Source organism: Anomaloglossus baeobatrachus, chromosome 4 (genome assembly GCF_048569485.1).
Source record: "Anomaloglossus baeobatrachus isolate aAnoBae1 chromosome 4, aAnoBae1.hap1, whole genome shotgun sequence".
Lineage (NCBI taxonomy): Eukaryota > Metazoa > Chordata > Amphibia > Anura > Aromobatidae > Anomaloglossus > Anomaloglossus baeobatrachus.
In genome coordinates, this window is record NC_134356.1 from 577,979,393 (window position 1) to 577,997,647 (window position 18,255).

The window sequence follows — 18,255 nt, forward strand, 5'->3', positions numbered from 1 at the left end:
TAAAGTGGATGAGGATGCGCAGGAGGAGGAGGAGGCTGAGGAGCATGACATTCCGGAGCTGTAGAGTGTGGGTGAAACACTGACTGAGGTAGGGCCTGCAAACCTTGGTGTGGGAAGGACGTGTTACGTCCCTCGCTCAGACTGGGTCCCAGCTTCCACAATATTAACCCAGTGTGACGTCAACGAGATGTAGCGGCCTTGCCCACATGCACTTGTCCACGTGCCTGTGGTTAGGTGGACTTTGGGTGAAACAGCGTTGTTCAGGGCACGTGTGATGTTTTGTGACACGTGGTTATGCAATGCGGGGACGGCACACCGGGAGAAATAGTGGCGGCTGGGGACCGAGTAACGTGGGACAGCTGCCACCATCAGGTCGCGGAATGCTTCTGTCTCAACCAGTCTAAAAGGCAACATTTCCAGCGCAAGCAGTCGCGAAATGTTAGCATTTAGAAGTGTGGCATGTGGGGCGTTGTCAGTGTATTTGCGCCTGCGTTCAAAGGTTTGCTGAATGGATAACTGAACGCTGCGCTGGGACAAGGACGTGCTTGATGATGGTGTTATTTCTGCGTGGGCAACGCAGAGGTGCAGGGCCGGAGGAGGCTTGTTCGCGGGCAGCATGGACAGGGGATTGGCTCGCATGCACAACAAGCGAAGATGTAGCAGTGACATCAGCAAGCACTGCTCCTCTACTCTGTTGTACATCCCACAAAGTCGGGTGCTTGGCTGACATGTGCCTCATCATTCTGGTGGTGGTCAGGCTGCTAGTTTTGGTACCCCTGCTGATGCTGGCACGGCAGGTGTTGCAAATGGCCTTTTTAGAATCATCTGGAGCCAACTTAAAAAACTGCCAGACTCGGGAAGACCTAACATTTGTACAGGCACCTTGTGTCGTGTTGTTCCGGGGAACAGTTGCCTGACGTCTGCCTGGGGCCACCACCCTGCTTCTTACTGCCTGTTGGGATGCTATGCCTCCCTCCCCCTGTGCACTGCTGTCCTCGCTCTGCATATCCTCCTGCCAGGTTGGGTCAGTTACTGGATCAGCCACCACGTCGTCTTCGTCTTCCGCACCCTGCTCCTCCTGACTTCCTGACAATTGTGTCTCATCATCGTCCACCCCTTGTTGAGACACGTTGCCAACTTCGTGAGAAAATGGCTGCTGAAATATTTGGGCATCTGTACATACGATCTCCTCATGACCCACTTCAACAGGAGCTGGCGAGAGGCCAGAATGTGTGAATGGAAACGTGAACGAACAGCTCTTCCGAGTGTCCAAGTGTGGGATCAGTAATGTCCGTGGACGTGTACTCGGCCTGGTGGTAGGAAGGAGGATCAGGTTCCAAAATGTGCGGTGCAGTATCACGGCTACTGACACTTGACCGTGTGGAAGACAGAGTGTTTGTGGTGGTGCCAATCTGACTGGAAGCATTATCCGCTATCCAACTAACAACCTGTTGACACTGGTCTTGGTTCAAGAGCGGTGTACTGCTGCGGTCCCCAAGAATTTGGGACAGGACGTGCGAGCGAGTAGATGTGGCCCTTTGTTGTGGCGAAATTAGAGCTTGCACACGACCTTGGTCTCTGCCTGCACCACCATCACGTCCACTTCCTTGTTCGTTGACAACGCCCTTGCGCATTTTGCAATGCTGTGCTGATGTGTATTCACTAGACTTGTGCGTTATATCCAAGTTTTTGCAAAATGCACACAAGTGCAGCGGAAAGCTGCCACCAACAGGCACACACGTGCGGTTTTTAAATGCAAGCACGGAGGCACTAAGAACCTAACAGGTCTCTATCCAGGGACAACGTGGAGCCTCCCAATTTTTGGCTGCCCTGCCTAAGGGCTATACTACAATAGACCCACTTCCTTACAATGGGCACTTCAGGTTTACAGGCCCTCATGCACGTCTCTATCCAGGGACAACGTGGAGCCTCCCAATTTTTGGCTGCCCTGCCTAAGGGCTATACTACAATAGACCCACTTCCTTACAATGGGCACTTCAGGTTTACAGGCCCTCATGCACGTCTCTATCCAGGGACAACGTGGAGCCTCCCAATTTTTGGCTGCCCTGCCAAAGGGCTATACTACAATAGACCCACTTCCTTCCAATGGGCACTTCAGGTTTACAGGCCCTCATGCACGTCTCTATCCAGGGACAACGTGGAGCCTCCCAATTTTTGGCTGCCCTGCCTAAGGGCTATACTACAATAGACCCACTTCCTTACAATGGGCACTTCAGGTTTCCAGGCCCTCATGCACGTCTCTATCCAGGGACAACGTGTAGCCTCCCAATTTTTGGCTGCCCTGCCAAAGGGCTATACTACAATAGACCCACTTCCTTACAATGGGCACTTCAGGTTTCCAGGCCCTCATGCACGTCTCTATCCAGGGACAACGTGGAGCCTCCCAATTTTTGCCTGCCCTGCCAAAGGGCTATACTACAATAGACCCACTTCCTTACAATGGGCACTTCAAGTTTACAGGCCCTCATGCACGTCTCTACCCAGGGACAACGTGGAGCCTCCCAATTTTTGGCTGCCCTGCCAAAGGGCTATACTATAATACACCCACTTTCTTACAATGCGCACTTCAGGTTTACAGGCCCTCATGCACGTCTCTATCCAGGGACAATGTGGAGCCTCTCAATTTTTGGCTGCCCTGCCAAAGGGCTATACTACAATAGACCCACTTCCTTACAATGGGCACTTCAAGTTTACAGGCCCTCATGCACGTCTCTATCCAGGGACAATGTGGAGCCTCTCAATTTTTGCCTGCCCTGCCCAAGGGCTATACTACAATAGACCCACTTCCTTACAATGGGCACTTCAAGTTTACAGGCCTTCATGCACGTCTCTATCCAGGGACAATGTGGAGCCTCTCAATTTTTGGCTGCCCTGCCAAAGGGCTATACTATAATACACCCACTTCCTTACAATGGGTACTTCAGGTTTACAGGCCCTCATGCACGTCTCTATGCAGGGGCATTGGTGAACCTCACAATTTTGGACTGCCCTGGCAAAGGAAAATACTACAAAGACTCACTTCCTCAAAATGGGCACATTAGACTCAAGAGGCCTTCATGTACGTCTCTTCTCAGGGACATCGGAGTGCCACACAATGTTTTCACGTAAAATCTTTCATGTATTAATCTCAAAAAGTAACATACACCAGCTCTATCTCACTATTGGGTATGTGCCCCTAACATTTCTGCCATGAAAAATCATTTTGGGGTCATTTTGGAAGGTTTTCTGGTGAGTCCGTAAAAATGGCGTGAAACGCGGACAAAATTGTTCACAGCTGTGACTTTTGAGTGATAAATGCTTCAAGGGGTCTTCCTCATGCTGTTGCCATGTCATTTGAGCACTCTTCTGAGACTTTTGTGACATTTTTAGGGTTTATCCATGCTGCCGGGGGGTCATTTTGTTATGGACAAGATTATCATTATTATGAGTATATAGGAGTTACATGGAGATATCCATAAAGAACAAGATTTAAGATGTTGTTTGAACTGTACCCCACATATCTCTTGGCATAAGACTCAGACAGACAGTCTGGGCTATTCTTGTGACCAGTGAATCATGCTGACATTGCTTAATATAAATGAGGAACCAAGCACATTACAGTAAATTGTATATCACAGAATAAGCTGTTCTACTTTATCCAATAGGAGACGTGTTACGTATTCTTGGCACCTAGCCAATAAGGTTATATATATTTGTACAACTTCCGGAAATAAATCAGTCTTACTTTCTATTCATATCTGAGCACGTCTCTGGTGTGTGTGTGAAAGATTGTGGTTATGCATGCTACCACGAGTGACTCATAATTTGGACTGCAGACAGTTTAAGAGGGATGCATGATTAGATTGCATCAACCTAAATTACGGCCTTATCATTTGGCGCCCAACGTGGGGCCCGAACCCACGACCCTGAGATTAAGAGTCTCATGCTCTACCGACTGAGCTAGCCGGGCAATATGCAATATAGAAATATCTTTTAACATCTTTTGACGTTCTATACCATGCCTCAGCATCCATAAGGAGATCTTTATCTTTCAAGATCCCTCGCTTGTTTAACAAAACATCTTTCCATTCCTTCTCGTTCGCTTACTAATTCTTCTGCCGTTAACTTGACAGGTGTGGACTGATTAGACCCCATGCTTCAAGGGTATACAACCCAAAACTAACACGTCAATCTGGATGTCAGTGTATTCTTACCTAGGAATTGAATATACTGGGGAAAACCCTTGATGTCAGGCTTAATCATTGAGTATTGATGTTCTGGACGGATTTGTTCAAAGAAGGTGTATATAGTGTGAACAGAGGTTACTAGTACATGAAGTAAGAGATAGTGAGGGTGAATTTAGTATCTATCACCCACGTGACACTTCCTGGTAGGACAGCCCGTTTGTGTATTCTGTGGATGTGTATAGTCTATGGTCCAGAAGAGGAAGTGGATTACGGCATAGCAGACATCCAGATTGACGTGTTAGTTTTGGGTTGTATACCCTTGAAGCATGGGGTCTAATCAGTCCACACCTGTCAAGTTAACGGCAGAAGAATTAGTAAGCGAACGAGAAGGAATGGAAAGATGTTTTGTTAAACAAGCGAGGGATCTTGAAAGATAAAGATCTCCTTATGGATGCTGAGGCATGGTATAGAACGTCAAAAGATGTTAAAAGATATTTCTATATTGCATATTGCACCAGATCAGAAAATGGCATCTCAGGAAGTGGCCAAGCCCATTAGGAAACAACGCCCCCCTCCTTATAAGTCGTCCCCAGAGGGTTGGACTTGTGTAGTTTGTCCCCCTGCCCACCAAACGCCCTCCCTAGCCTGCCCAGACGTCATTTCAGGTTGGGCCGCACCTAGTTCCCTTTTCCAGCCATCTTCAGTCCCAAGGCCACTGGCCTATTTGTTGCTGGGGCAACAGAAGCCACCGAGGGGGGGCAGGAAGATGACAATAATTTAACAATGATCCACCCCACCACCAACACTGTCCCTAGTAGAGGTAAACCACAGGTGCTGTCCTTATTTGAGGACGTCAGGCCACACATGGCATCGCACCATTATTCCGATAGTCCCAGACAAGAACGCCCTAAATATGTGACATGGAAGCCTCAAGAGGCTGCAGTCCTTGTGAAGGAACACTGAGATATCTACACCTATGAGTGACGTGTCATCAATAATTGATGTTTGATACCTTGGACCTGATGTACAGGTGCAGTGTTAAGGAAAAAGTGGGTGAAAGAGCCCTGACTGTTAGACTGTTACCTGGTACGGTTTTCCTGCTAAGCAGTGAGTTGAACGTTGTATGCGTACTCACTGGTCTTGTTTTAGTGGATGTCAATGTATTCTTACCTAGAATTGAATACATTGGGGAAGACCCCTAAACTTTGGTCTTAATCGGAATTATTGAGTATTCGATAGACCGTTCTCATGGAGGTGTATGTATATCGTGAATTCTCTCTCTGACATAATATCTCATATATAGTTTTCCCTGAAGGATGTTTTCACCCAGATTAAAGCTGGGGATTCTTTCTGGCCAGTAATGGAGCCCGGTTTGCAGTGAGGGTGTATGTACCTTATCACCCAAGTGACACTGGAAGATGTTTTATGTATAATGTACGCAGTTTTTGGTGTGAAACACCGTAGGAGAGTTGAAAAGAAAGAAAATAAAAAAACAGGGAAGTGTTAGTTTCCATTTCAGTCCTGTGAATGAAATTCGGTGAAGTTTAGTTGTAAATGACACACATATGTTGAAATGGAGAATTCTAGATGTGAATTGATGAGTAATTCTGAATCTAGCAACTGCACTATGTGTATTTTACCTGTCTGTGAAAATAAGAAATATAAGCTGATATATAGGGTGGACTTGTGTCCACGTAAGCCCACCCCATTATTTCCTGTTCTGAATGTAGATTTCTTTCTGTCACTCAGCCCTGGGTGGGGTATGGTATGGGGATAGTTATCAGGGTCTGACAGGAGATAGGGATACGCTGGAGGCTCGGCCCTGACCACCATCAGGTCTACCGTCGAGAAGAGGGCGACTACAGGGTCCCTAGTTACAGGGTCAGCCCAGGGGTTCCTATATAATCCATATTCCCAGTGACAGATTGAATACCTCCTGAGTGTAGATGTCACAATACATGTCACTCCCTCCCAGGACTCGTCAGACGCCATTTTTGGCCAACACCTACTTCCTCTTTTAGCGGCTGTTTCTTATCGGTAATTATCTTTAGTGGATGTTTTAACTCAGACACTACATAGTTCATCTTTAGACGCCATTTTAGTCCAGCCGACACCCAGTTCCCTATTTTTGTTTTAGCAGCTACAGCCACTGCTCTGTTTATTGCTGATGAAGCAGGGACTGCAGAGGGGGGATATAGGGACCTGAAACACACACTCCGTTTTATACAATTTAGTAGACCATATAGACTGCTCACTATTAGTCCTGGTGGACAGTGAATATTTTTCTGCCTATGGCAGTTGCTGCTTAGCCTGGTTTGAGATATTCTCACTTGTATGTTATCCTGCCTGATATCTTGCACAATCTCAGTTCCCTGATAGAGAGGGTGGAGGTTCATGTGGTCCCAAGGGGACATTGATCATCAGGAGTTGACATATATTAGAGTTTTTCGTTGGCAGCACCCAGTAATCCTTTGTGTCTTAGTTTACAGGGTCTGACAGGAGAGAGGGATACGCTGGAGGCTCGACCCTGACCACCATCAGGTCTACCGTCGGGATGAGGGAGAGTGCAGGGCCCCGAGTTACAGGGTCAGCACAGGAGAGGTAGAGTAGATACGCTCCACTGCTTTTTCCTAGTTGTGTAGATGTAGTTAGGGGGTGCTGCTTGGTAGTTTCCAAACCCTCTTGTGCTCTTTTCTCTTTCCCCGGGATTTTAGGGGATTTTAGTTTTTAGAATTTCAGTGTTCTCCTGACCCCAAAGTTACACCCATTGCTCTTTCTTACAAACCTGGGTATAGTCCTTTGTATCAGGTCTCCGAGAGCCCATATGCAAACAACTACAGCTGGTAACACCTGAGTTACAGTCAGTCATCTGAGTTACAGTCACAGTCACCTGAGTTACAGTCAGTCACCTGAAGAGTATCATCACGTTATCTCCAGCCCAGAAGTCATTCTACATGTTGGCCATGGAGGAAGACAGCAGCCCTTTGAACACTACTCAGCCAGATTGAACACCTACCTAAAGCACCAGTTGAAGATCAGTGCCCGTATGACATCACTGCTCCCTGACAAAGTCACCATCTCTCGGTGTGGGGTCCTTAATCCTGCTGAACTTCTCCCTCTTCCAAGGGGGGAGTGTCCCACCTCTGACACCTTGGTGGAAGAGGTAGTCGACTCTGGCATAGCTGAAACTCTGGATTCGATACCGTGACAGATACACCTTTGGACCCTGACTTAACACCTTTGCGGATGGATCAAGATGTGCATCAAGAAGACGGTTCCACATGGGTATGGTGCTGGTGGCAGAAGACGCTGTGCTGATAGAGCAGTCGCTACCCGCATGCCTGTCTGTGAAGAAGCAGATGTATGTGCTCTCGCTGAAGCCTGCAAGATGGCAGCCAGCATCTACTCTGTGGAGGACAAGAGACTTGATCACTGCCAATGGAACTGTACGCCGCCATGAGGCCATAGAAGAACGGATGGAAGCTTTGCTATTGCCAGACAGAGTCGCGGTGAGCAGGGTTGAGGCCTACATTGGAGGAGTCAAGGGAAGCAGTAAGAAGTGCCCTCACTGACAGAACATCCAAAGAAGCCCCAAGACCACTTACGAGAGAAACAGTCAGTCAATCTGTGCTTTTCGAATGACCCAGATGTGAAGAAGAAAGGAAGGATGGAAAGTCTTGAGAAAACGTTGTCCTGACCCTACAAGAGCAAGTCCCAGAAGAAGAAGAGGACTGAGATAGGGTGCGGCTGTGGGCTCCCGGAGACCATAGAAAGTGGCTAGTGACCTGCTTTCACTGCCAGACAAAGAGATATGGCAGGCCTTAGACACAGAACTGACTCTACACACCCCATACCAGCCACAGAATAGAGGGAAGGTTGGGAGGATGGGGCAGTGTAGAAGGCAAGGGCATGAGAGTCTTCGCTTGCTTTGTTCAGTGTCAGACACACCCCAGCAGGGATCACTAGGTTGAGACCCTATGAAATCCTGTTTAGAAGTACCCCCAGATACTTCAACTAAGCTTGTTGTTTGTTTAAACATGTGCCTAATACACGTTTTTGAGTTTTCTCCTCCAGATCCAACCAGATCTAGATTTCTCTCTCTTTTCTTTTTCTCTCTCCTCTTTTCCTCTCTCTTTTCCTCTCTCTTTTCTCTTTTCCTCTCTCTCTCTCCCTCTCTTCTCAATCTTTCTCTCTCTCTTTCTCTCTCTCTTCTCTCACTCTTTTCTTTCGGACGAAGATCCATGCATTCCACTACAAAGAGATGTCGGACCTGCCTGAGACCAGGAGATGGCTGTCTTCCCTCTTCTACCCGATACTTTGTGCCAGGATGATGATATCTAAGCATGTGGACTGGAAGACGACTCTACATCCCACCTTTGATGTCCCACCATTACCGCCTGAGGACTGAGGAGCATGAGACTCTGAGTGAACCCAACCCTGATAAATATTAGCCAATTAAAGGACTACTGCCACGTTCCCCCTTCCTGAATAACGTGGGCCAGCGGAACATAGCCATGAGGACAGTCTAGAGAATACGATCAGGATCTGGCTTCCTATGCATAGTCTGTTGGGTGGGAAGGTTCATCCACAAGGGATGGGGTATCTCGTATGTGAGTGAGGTAACCATCGGCATTAGGACAGATCAATAGACTCGGGAAAAGTAAGGAAAGACTTTTTGGCTATCTCCAAAGGGGGGGCTGTTATGGACAAGATTATCATTATTATGAGTATATAGGAGTTACATGGAGATATCCATAAAGAACAAGATTTAAGATGTTGTTTGAACTGTACCCCACATATCTCTTGGCATAAGACTCAGACAGACAGTCTGGGCTATTCTTGTGACCAGTGAATCATGCTGACATTGCTTAATATAAATGAGGAACCAAGCACATTACAGTAAATTGTATATCACAGAATAAGCTGTTCTACTTTATCCAATAGGAGACGTGTTACGTATTCTTGGCACCTAGCCAAAAAGGTTATATATATTTGTACAACTTCCGGAAATAAATCAGTCTTACTTTCTATTCATATCTGAGCACGTCTCTGGTGTGTGTGTGAAAGATTGTGGTTATGCATGCTACCACGAGTGACTCATAATTTGGACTGCAGACAGTTTAAGAGGGATGCATGATTAGATTGCATCAACCTAAATTACGGCCTTATCAATTTCACAAAAATACTCGAGTCTCCCATGGGATAACATTGGGCTCGTTGCTCGGCCCGAGTACACGAGTATCTTGGGATGCTCGGCCCGAGCTTCGAGCATTCGAGCTTTTTAGTACTCGCTCATCACTAATTACTAGTGATGAGCGAGCATGCTTGTAACTACTCGGTACTCGCACGAGTATCGCTGTACTCGGGCTGCTCGGCGGGGACCGAGTAATCTCGCGATACTCGTGCTGTACTCGTGGTCTTCATCCCTGCATGTTGGCGCTCTTTTGAGAGCCAGCCCTCATGCAGGGATTGGCTGGCAGACCACTGCAATGCCACAGCCCTGTTAGTTGTGGAATTGCAGTGATTGGCCGGCCTGCACAGCGTGACCGAGCCTTTATACCGGCCGGCGCGCTGTGCTCTGCTCACAGCTATCCAGACAGTCAGTGCAGGGAGAGTGTCGCTGATTCAGGGAAAGCTTTGCGGCCCTTTATAGTTAGTTCCGGAGCAGGGCTGCAAACAGTGTGACCAGAAGTCCTTCTCAGGACTATTATAGTTGTATACAGGCAGGCAGGGTATAGCCAGGTCGGAGTACAGTAGCAGAGTCCTTCTCAGGACTATTGTTGCTATATACAGGCAGGGTATAGCCAGGTCGGAATACAGGCTAGTGACCAGAAGAGTCCTTGTCAGGACTATTGTAGCAGTATACAGGCAGGCAGGCAGGCAGGGTATATAGCCATTCCTAGTGGTGACCGTATACCAGCCTTCATCATATCTGGGGCTGGTGTACACAGTCTAAAACAGTCCAGATAGTGTCAGACTTCTCAGTAATTGTCGCTCCTAAAAACCAGTTAGGTTCTTATTGCGTCCGTGCTTGCATTTAAAAACAGCACGTGTGTGTCTGTCGGTGGCAGCGTACAGGTGCACGTTTTGCACAAACTATTATATAACGCACAAGCCTAGTGTATAATACACGTCAGTCAGCAGTGGCTGATAGTGTCAGACTTCTCAGTAATTGTCGCTCCTAAAAACCAGTTAGGTTCTTATTGCGTCCGTGCTTGCATTTAAAAACAGCACGTGTGTGTCTGTCGGTGGCAGCGTACAGGTGCACGTTTTGCACAAACTATTATATAACGCACAAGTCTAGTGTATAATACACGTCAGTCAGCAGTGGCTGATAGTGTCAGACTTCTCAGTAATTGTCGCTCCTAAAAACCAGTTAGGTTCTTATTGCGTCCGTGCTTGCATTTAAAAACAGCACGTGTGTGTCTGTCGGTGGCAGCGTACAGGTGCACGTTTTGCACAAACTATTATATAACGCACAAGTCTAGTGTATAATACACGTCAGTCAGCAGTGGCTGATAGTGTCAGACTTCTCAGTAATTGTCGCTCCTAAAAACCAGTTAGGTTCTTATTGCGTCCGTGCTTGCATTTAAAAACAGCACGTGTGTGTCTGTCGGTGGCAGCGTACAGGTGCACGTTTTGCACAAACTATTATATAATGCACAAGTCTAGTGTATAATACACGTCAGTCAGCAGTGGCTGATAGTGTCAGACTTCTCAGTAATTGTCGCTCCTAAAAACCAGTTAGGTTCTTATTGCGTCCGTGCTTGCATTTAAAAACAGCACGTGTGTGTCTGTCGGTGGCAGCGTACAGGTGCACGTTTTGCACAAACTATTATATAACGCACAAGTCTAGTGTATAATACACGTCAGTCAGCAGTGGCTGATAGTGTCAGACTTCTCAGTAATTGTCGCTCCTAAAAACCAGTTAGGTTCTTATTGCGTCCGTGCTTGCATTTAAAAACAGCACGTGTGTGTCTGTCGGTGGCAGCGTACAGGTGCACGTTTTGCACAAACTATTATATAACGCACAAGTCTAGTGTATAATACACGTCAGTCAGCAGTGGCTGATAGTGTCAGACTTCTCAGTAATTGTCGCTCCTAAAAACCAGTTAGGTTCTTATTGCGTCCGTGCTTGCATTTAAAAACAGCACGTGTGTGTCTGTCGGTGGCAGCGTACAGGTGCACGTTTTGCACAAACTATTATATAACGCACAAGTCTAGTGTATAATACACGTCAGTCAGCTGTGGCTGATAGTGTCAGACTTCTCAGTAATTGTCGCTCCTAAAAACCAGTTAGGTTCTTATTGCGTCCGTGCTTGCATTTAAAAACAGCACGTGTGTGTCTGTCGGTGGCAGCGTACAGGTGCACGTTTTGCACAAACTATTATATAACGCACAAGTCTAGTGAATAATACATGTCAGTCAGCAGTGGCTGATAGTGTCAGACTTCTCAGTAATTGTCGCTCCTAAAAACCTGTTAGGTTCTTATTGCGTCCGTGCTTGCATTTAAAAACCGCACGTGTGTGTTGCAGTCGGTGGCAGCGTCAGGCTCCACATTGTCCCTGGATAGAGATGTGCATAAGGGCCTCAAAACATTGTTCCCATTGCAAAGGAGCGGGTCGCCTGTCGTTGTAATGTCCATTCTGAAAGAATGGTCGAAAAAATTTACCACTGGGGGTATACCTGAAACAACGGCCTAACTATTGTAACGGTCATCATGATGGCGCATGAGGAGAAGGAGGAGCAGTCCAGCGATTAGCCAAAGTCCAGAAGTGTGTACCCATGGGTGAGTGTAGGTACATGGCAAACTTTAAATTCCGCTCTCATTTGCTGGTGGTGTGGTGAAGTCTGGCCCAATCCAACCCTTGTTCATCTTGATCAGAGTCAGCCTGTCAACATTTACAGTTGACAGGCAGGTGCGTTTATCTGTAATGATTCCACCTGCGGCACTAAAAACACGCTCTGACAAAACGCTAGCGGCAGGGCATGCCAGGACTTCGAAGGCGTAGAGAGCCAATTCATGCCACGTGTCCAGCTTGGATACCCATTAATTGTAAGGCACAGAGGAATGTCGGAGTACAGTTGTTTGATCTGCAAGGTACTCCTTGAGCATCTGGACAAACTTAGGAATTTTTGTGGCACTACCCCGCACCTCAGGGGCTGTGGTATGTGAGGGCCTGAGAAAACTGTCCCACATCTTAAAGACTGTTCCCCTACCTCTGGCGTATTGGACTTGTGCCCCTCTCGGTTGTACGCCTTGGTTGTCCACTGATTCCTGACCTATGCCGCTAGCGTTTTGTGAGGGGAATGCTTTGCCTACTTCCGTGACTATGGCCTTCTGGAACTTCTGCATTTTGCCTGACCTCTTCGCCTCGGGAATAAGAGACATAAAGTTCTCCTTGTAGCGTGGGTGTAACAGTGTTACCAACCAGTAATGATTGTCGGCAAAGATGTTCTTAACGCGAGGGTCACGAGACAGGCAGCTTACCATAAAGTCAGCCATGTGTGCCAGACTCTTAACAGCCATCACTTCAGTATCCTGACCAACACGATGACTGAACATGCTGTCCTCCTCCTCCTCCTCCTCCTCCTCCTCCTCCTCCTCCTCCTCATCTACCCTGTCCTCTGGCCAGCCACGCTGAACCGAGGATATGACTGCATGTCATATCCTCAATTTGGCCAGAGAGTTGCTCCATGTCTTCATCCTCCTCCTCGTCATAGTCCTCCACTGCACGTTGTGATGAGACGAGGCTGGGCTGTGTGTTATCACCCACACCCACTACTGTTTCTTGCTCAAACTCATCGCGCTCCGCCTGAAATGCATCATGGTTGTTTTTTGAGCAGAGACCATTTTAGAAGGCAGAGAAGCGGTATGGTGACGCTAATAATGTCGTCATCGCCGCTCACCATCTTGGTGGAGTCCTCAAAGTTTTGGCGGATGGTACATAGGTCGGACATCCATCTCCACTCCTCAGGTGTTATGTGTGGAGTTTGACCCATTTCCCTACGGCTTAGGTGATGCAGGTACTCAACAACTGCCCTCTTCTGCTCACATATCCTGACCAACATGTGCAGAGTTGAATTCCAACGCGTGGGGACATCACACACCAGTCTGTGAGCCGGAAGATGCAAAAGGCGCTGAAAGCCGGCAAGGCCGGCTGAAGCAGTAGGTGACTTTCGAAAATGTACAGACAGGCGGCGAACTTTTACCAGCAGATCAGACAGCTCTGGGTATGACTTTAGAAACCGCTGAACCACGAGGTTGAGCACATGGGCCACGCATGGAACATGTGTCAGCTGGCCTCGCCTCAAAGCCGCCACCAGGTTCCGGCCATTGTCACACACAACCTTTCCTGGCTTTAGGTTCAGAGGTGTGAGCCAGTGATCTGCCTGCTGTTTCAGAGCTGTACACACCTCTTCTGCATTGTGGGGTTTGTCACCTATGCAGATTAGCTTCAGCACAGCCTGTTGCCGCTTCACCGAGGCAGTGCTGCAGTGCTTCTGTGTCGCCCTGGACAAGCCAGGGGCCACAGAGCACAACACTTACACACCCCACACTCCCTGCAGGCATATCATAGTCAAAACACAAAATCCTTGTTGCCTTCCCCAGGGGCTGTTGTCCACACCAGGGGGTGGAGCCAGGCGGTTGGTCTCCACTCACCAAGGAGGAGGGAAAACACAGGCAGTGAGAGTTAAGCTAAGGAAGTGGAAGGAGGAAAGTAGTAGAGAGGAGAAAAGTGACAGCAAAGAGCCTGAAGTTGGTCCGGGTGTGTGGCCCGGACAGGACAGCAAGGTTGGCAGGATGTGGTGACCGTCTGCAGTGGAGGCCGATTGGAGTCTGCCATAAGGACCGTGGACGGGTGGTGACCCGGCCGTACCGGACCGGTATACAAAGAGAAGACAGCACCATTGGCAGGGGCCTTTCGGATCCCGGCAAGGCTTGGTGTCGCCGTGAATTTGCCAAATCCGTTAGTGAAGGGGACCTCAGGGTTTCCAAACAGCCAAGTCACGATAGAAGGCAACCGTCCAACCGTGAAGGGGAGACACCGCCACCGCCAAGGGCAACCGTCTCCCAGGGCCAGCGCCTGTGGGCAAAAGGGTCTCCTCCGGCCCATATCCAGGTCGGGGAGCGGGTTACCGGTGGGAAACCATCACTACCAACACTGAACTTAGGTGCAGGGAGAGACAGTCATCACTAACCTGCAGGGAGGAACAACCGCAGCCGTCCGAGGGACCCGTCCATCCAGCCACTTGTTTTACCGTGAACTGTGTCATCATCATTGGGCTGAGTGAGTACCTCTGTGCCGTGCGGCACAGCGCTGCCCCTGCGACCCTGCACCTCATCAGGCCCCGCTACTCGCCTGTCATCCATCTCTACCCCATCACCAGGCTCCGGGACAACCAACCCCCCTACCCACGGAGGGGAGAAATAACAACAAAGCTGCTCCCTGTCACAGGCTCCCGGGATACCCGTCCAGAGCAGCGGTGGTGTCCACACAATCACCGCAACCGTGGGTGGCGTCACGGACAATATCCCCAAAACCCAAACCACCCCTTTTCACTCACGGGCGAGGAGCGCCGCTCGAGCCTCCGGGATCCGGCCATCGCTCGAGCCACCGAGCAGCAGCAGCCGTAGAGCAGCGGCAGCCGGACCCGAGCAGTGGGAGAGCGCAGCGTCCCCTCCTCCGCCCGCGACAATTCCAGCTTGGGACTGGTGTGGAGGGTAAAGTGGATGAGGATGCGCAGGAGGAGGAGGAGGCTGAGGAGCATGACATTCCGGAGCTGTAGAGTGTGGGTGAAACACTGACTGAGGTAGGGCCTGCAAACCTTGGTGTGGGAAGGACGTGTTACGTCCCTCGCTCAGACTGGGTCCCAGCTTCCACAATATTAACCCAGTGTGACGTCAACGAGATGTAGCGGCCTTGCCCACATGAACTTGTCCACGTGCCTGTGGTTAGGTGGACTTTGGGTGAAACAGCGTTGTTCAGGGCACGTGTGATGTTTTGTGACACGTGGTTATGCAATGCGGGGACGGCACACCGGGAGAAATAGTGGCGGCTGGGGACCGAGTAACGTGGGACAGCTGCCACCATCAGGTCGCGGAATGCTTCTGTCTCAACCAGCCTAAAAGGCAACATTTCCAGCGCAAGCAGTCGCGAAATGTTAGCATTTAGAAGTGTGGCATGTGGGGCGTTGTCAGTGTATTTGCGCCTGCGTTCAAAGGTTTGCTGAATGGATAACTGAACGCTGCGCTGGGACAAGGACGTGCTTGATGATGGTGTTATTTCTGCGTGGGCAACGCAGAGGTGCAGGGCCGGAGGAGGCTTGTTCGCGGGCAGCATGGACAGGGGATTGGCTCGCATGCACAACAAGCGAAGATGTAGCAGTGACATCAGCAAGCACTGCTCCTCGACTCTGTTGTACATCCCACAAAGTCGGGTGCTTGGCTGACATGTGCCTGATCATTCTGGTGGTGGTCAGGCTGCTAGTTTTGGTACCCCTGCTGATTCTGGCACGGCAGGTGTTGCAAATGGCCTTTTTAGAATCATCTGGAGCCAACTTAAAAAACTGCCAGACTCGGGAAGACCTAACATTTGTACAGGCACCTTGTGTTGTGTTGTTCCGGGGAACAGTTGCCTGACGTCTGCCTGCGGCCACCACCCTGCTTCTTACTGCCTGTTGGGATGCTACGCCTCCCTCCCCCTGTGCACTGCTGTCCTCGCTCTGCATATCCTCCTGCCAGGTTGGGTCAGTTACTGGATCAGCCACCACGTCGTCTTCGTCTTCCGCACCCTGCTCCTCCTGACTTCCTGACAATTGGGTCTCATCATCGTCCACCCCTTGTTGAGACACGTTGCCAACTTCGTGAGAAAATGGCTGCTGAAATATTTGGGCATCTGTACATACGATCTCCTCATGACCCACTTCAACAGGAGCTGGCGAGAGGCCAGAATGTGTGAATGGAAACGTGAACGAACAGCTCTTCCGAGTGTCCAAGTGTGGGATCAGTAATGTCCGTGGACGTGTACTCGGCCTGGTGGTAGGAAGGAGGATCAGGTTCCAAAATGTGCGGTGCAGTATCACGGCTACTGACACTTGACCGTGTGGAAGACAGAGTGTTTGTGGTGGTGCCAATCTGACTGGAAGCATTATCCGCTATCCAACTAACAACCTGTTGACACTGGTCTTGGTTCAAGAGCGGTGTACTGCTGCGGTCCCCAAGAATTTGGGACAGGACGTGCGAGCGAGTAGATGTGGCCCTTTGTTGTGGCGAAATTAGAGCTTGCACACGACCTCAGTCTCTGCCTGCACCACCATCACGTCCACTTCCTTGTTCGTTGACAACGCCCTTGCGCATTTTGCAATGCTGTGCTGATGTGTATTCACTAGACTTGTGCGTTATATCCAAGTTTTTGCAAAATGCACACAAGTGCAGCGGAAAGCTGCCACCAACAGGCACACACGTGCGGTTTTTAAATGCAAGCACGGAGGCACTAAGAACCTAACAGGTCTCTATCCAGGGACAACGTGGAGCCTCCCAATTTTTGGCTGCCCTGCCTAAGGGCTATACTACAATAGACCCACTTCCTTACAATGGGCACTTCAGGTTTACAGGCCCTCATGCACGTCTCTATCCAGGGACAACGTGGAGCCTCCCAATTTTTGGCTGCCCTGCCAAAGGGCTATACTACAATAGACCCACTTCCTTCCAATGGGCACTTCAGGTTTACAGGCCCTCATGCACGTCTCTATCCAGGGACAACGTGGAGCCTCCCAATTTTTGGCTGCCCTGCCTAAGGGCTATACTACAATAGACCCACTTCCTTCCAATGGGCACTTCAGGTTTACAGGCCCTCATGCACGTCTCTATCCAGGGACAACGTGGAGCCTCCCAATTTTTGGCTGCCCTGCCTAAGGGCTATACTACAATAGACCCACTTCCTTACAATGGGCACTTCAGGTTTCCAGGCCCTCATGCACGTTTCTATCCAGGGACAACGTGGAGCCTCCCAATTTTTGGCTGCCCTGCCAAAGGGCTATACTACAATAGACCCACTTCCTTACAATGGGCACTTCAGGTTTCCAGGCCCTCATGCACGTCTCTATCCAGGGACAACGTGGAGCCTCCCAATTTTTGGCTGCCCTGCCAAAGGGCTATACTACAATAGACCCACTTCCTTACAATGGGCACTTCAGGTTTCCAGGCCCTCATGCACGTCTCTATCCAGGGACAACGTGGAGCCTCCCAATTTTTGCCTGCCCTGCCAAAGGGCTATACTACAATAGACCCACTTCCTTACAATGGGCACTTCAAGTTTACAGGCCCTCATGCACGTCTCTACCCAGGGACAACGTGGAGCCTCCCAATTTTTGGCTGCCCTGCCAAAGGGCTATACTACAATAGACCCACTTCCTTACAATGGGCACTTCAAGTTTACAGGCCCTCATGCACGTCTCTATCCAGGGACAATGTGGAGCCTCTCAATTTTTGCCTGCCCTGCCAAAGGGCTATACTACAATAGACCCACTTCCTTACAATGGGCACTTCAAGTTTACAGGCCCTCATGCACGTCTCTATCCAGGGACAATGTGGAGCCTCTCAATTTTTGGCTGCCCTGCCAAAGGGCTATACTATAATACACCCACTTCCTTACAATGGGCACTTCAGGTTTACAGGCCCTCATGCACGTCTCTATGCAGGGGCATTGGTGAACCTCACAATTTTGGACTGCCCTGGCAAAGGAAAATACTACAAAGACTCACTTCCTCAAAATGGGCACATTAGACTCAAGAGGCCTTCATGTACGTCTCTTCTCAGGGACATCGGAGTGCCACACAATGTTTTCACGTAAAATCTTTCATGTATTAATCTCAAAAAGTAACATACACCAGCTCTATCTCACTATTGGGTATGTGCCCTTAACATTTCTGCCATGAAAAATCATTTTGGGGTCATTTTGGAAGGTTTTCTGGTGAGTCCGTAAAAATGGCGTGAAACGCGGACAAAATTGTTCACAGCTGTGACTTTTGAGTGATAAATGCTTCAAGGGGTCTTCCCCATGCT

General features: G+C 49.2%; 1 non-coding gene across 1 annotated transcript; it reads right to left on the bottom strand.

Annotated features, from left to right (window-relative positions):
- Positions 1 to 3,897: 3,897 nt before the first annotated feature.
- TRNAK-CUU (transfer RNA lysine (anticodon CUU)) lies at positions 3,898 to 3,970 on the bottom strand. The gene has a single exon. It is a non-coding gene; the product is annotated as a tRNA-Lys (tRNA).
- Positions 3,971 to 18,255: the final 14,285 nt, after the last annotated feature.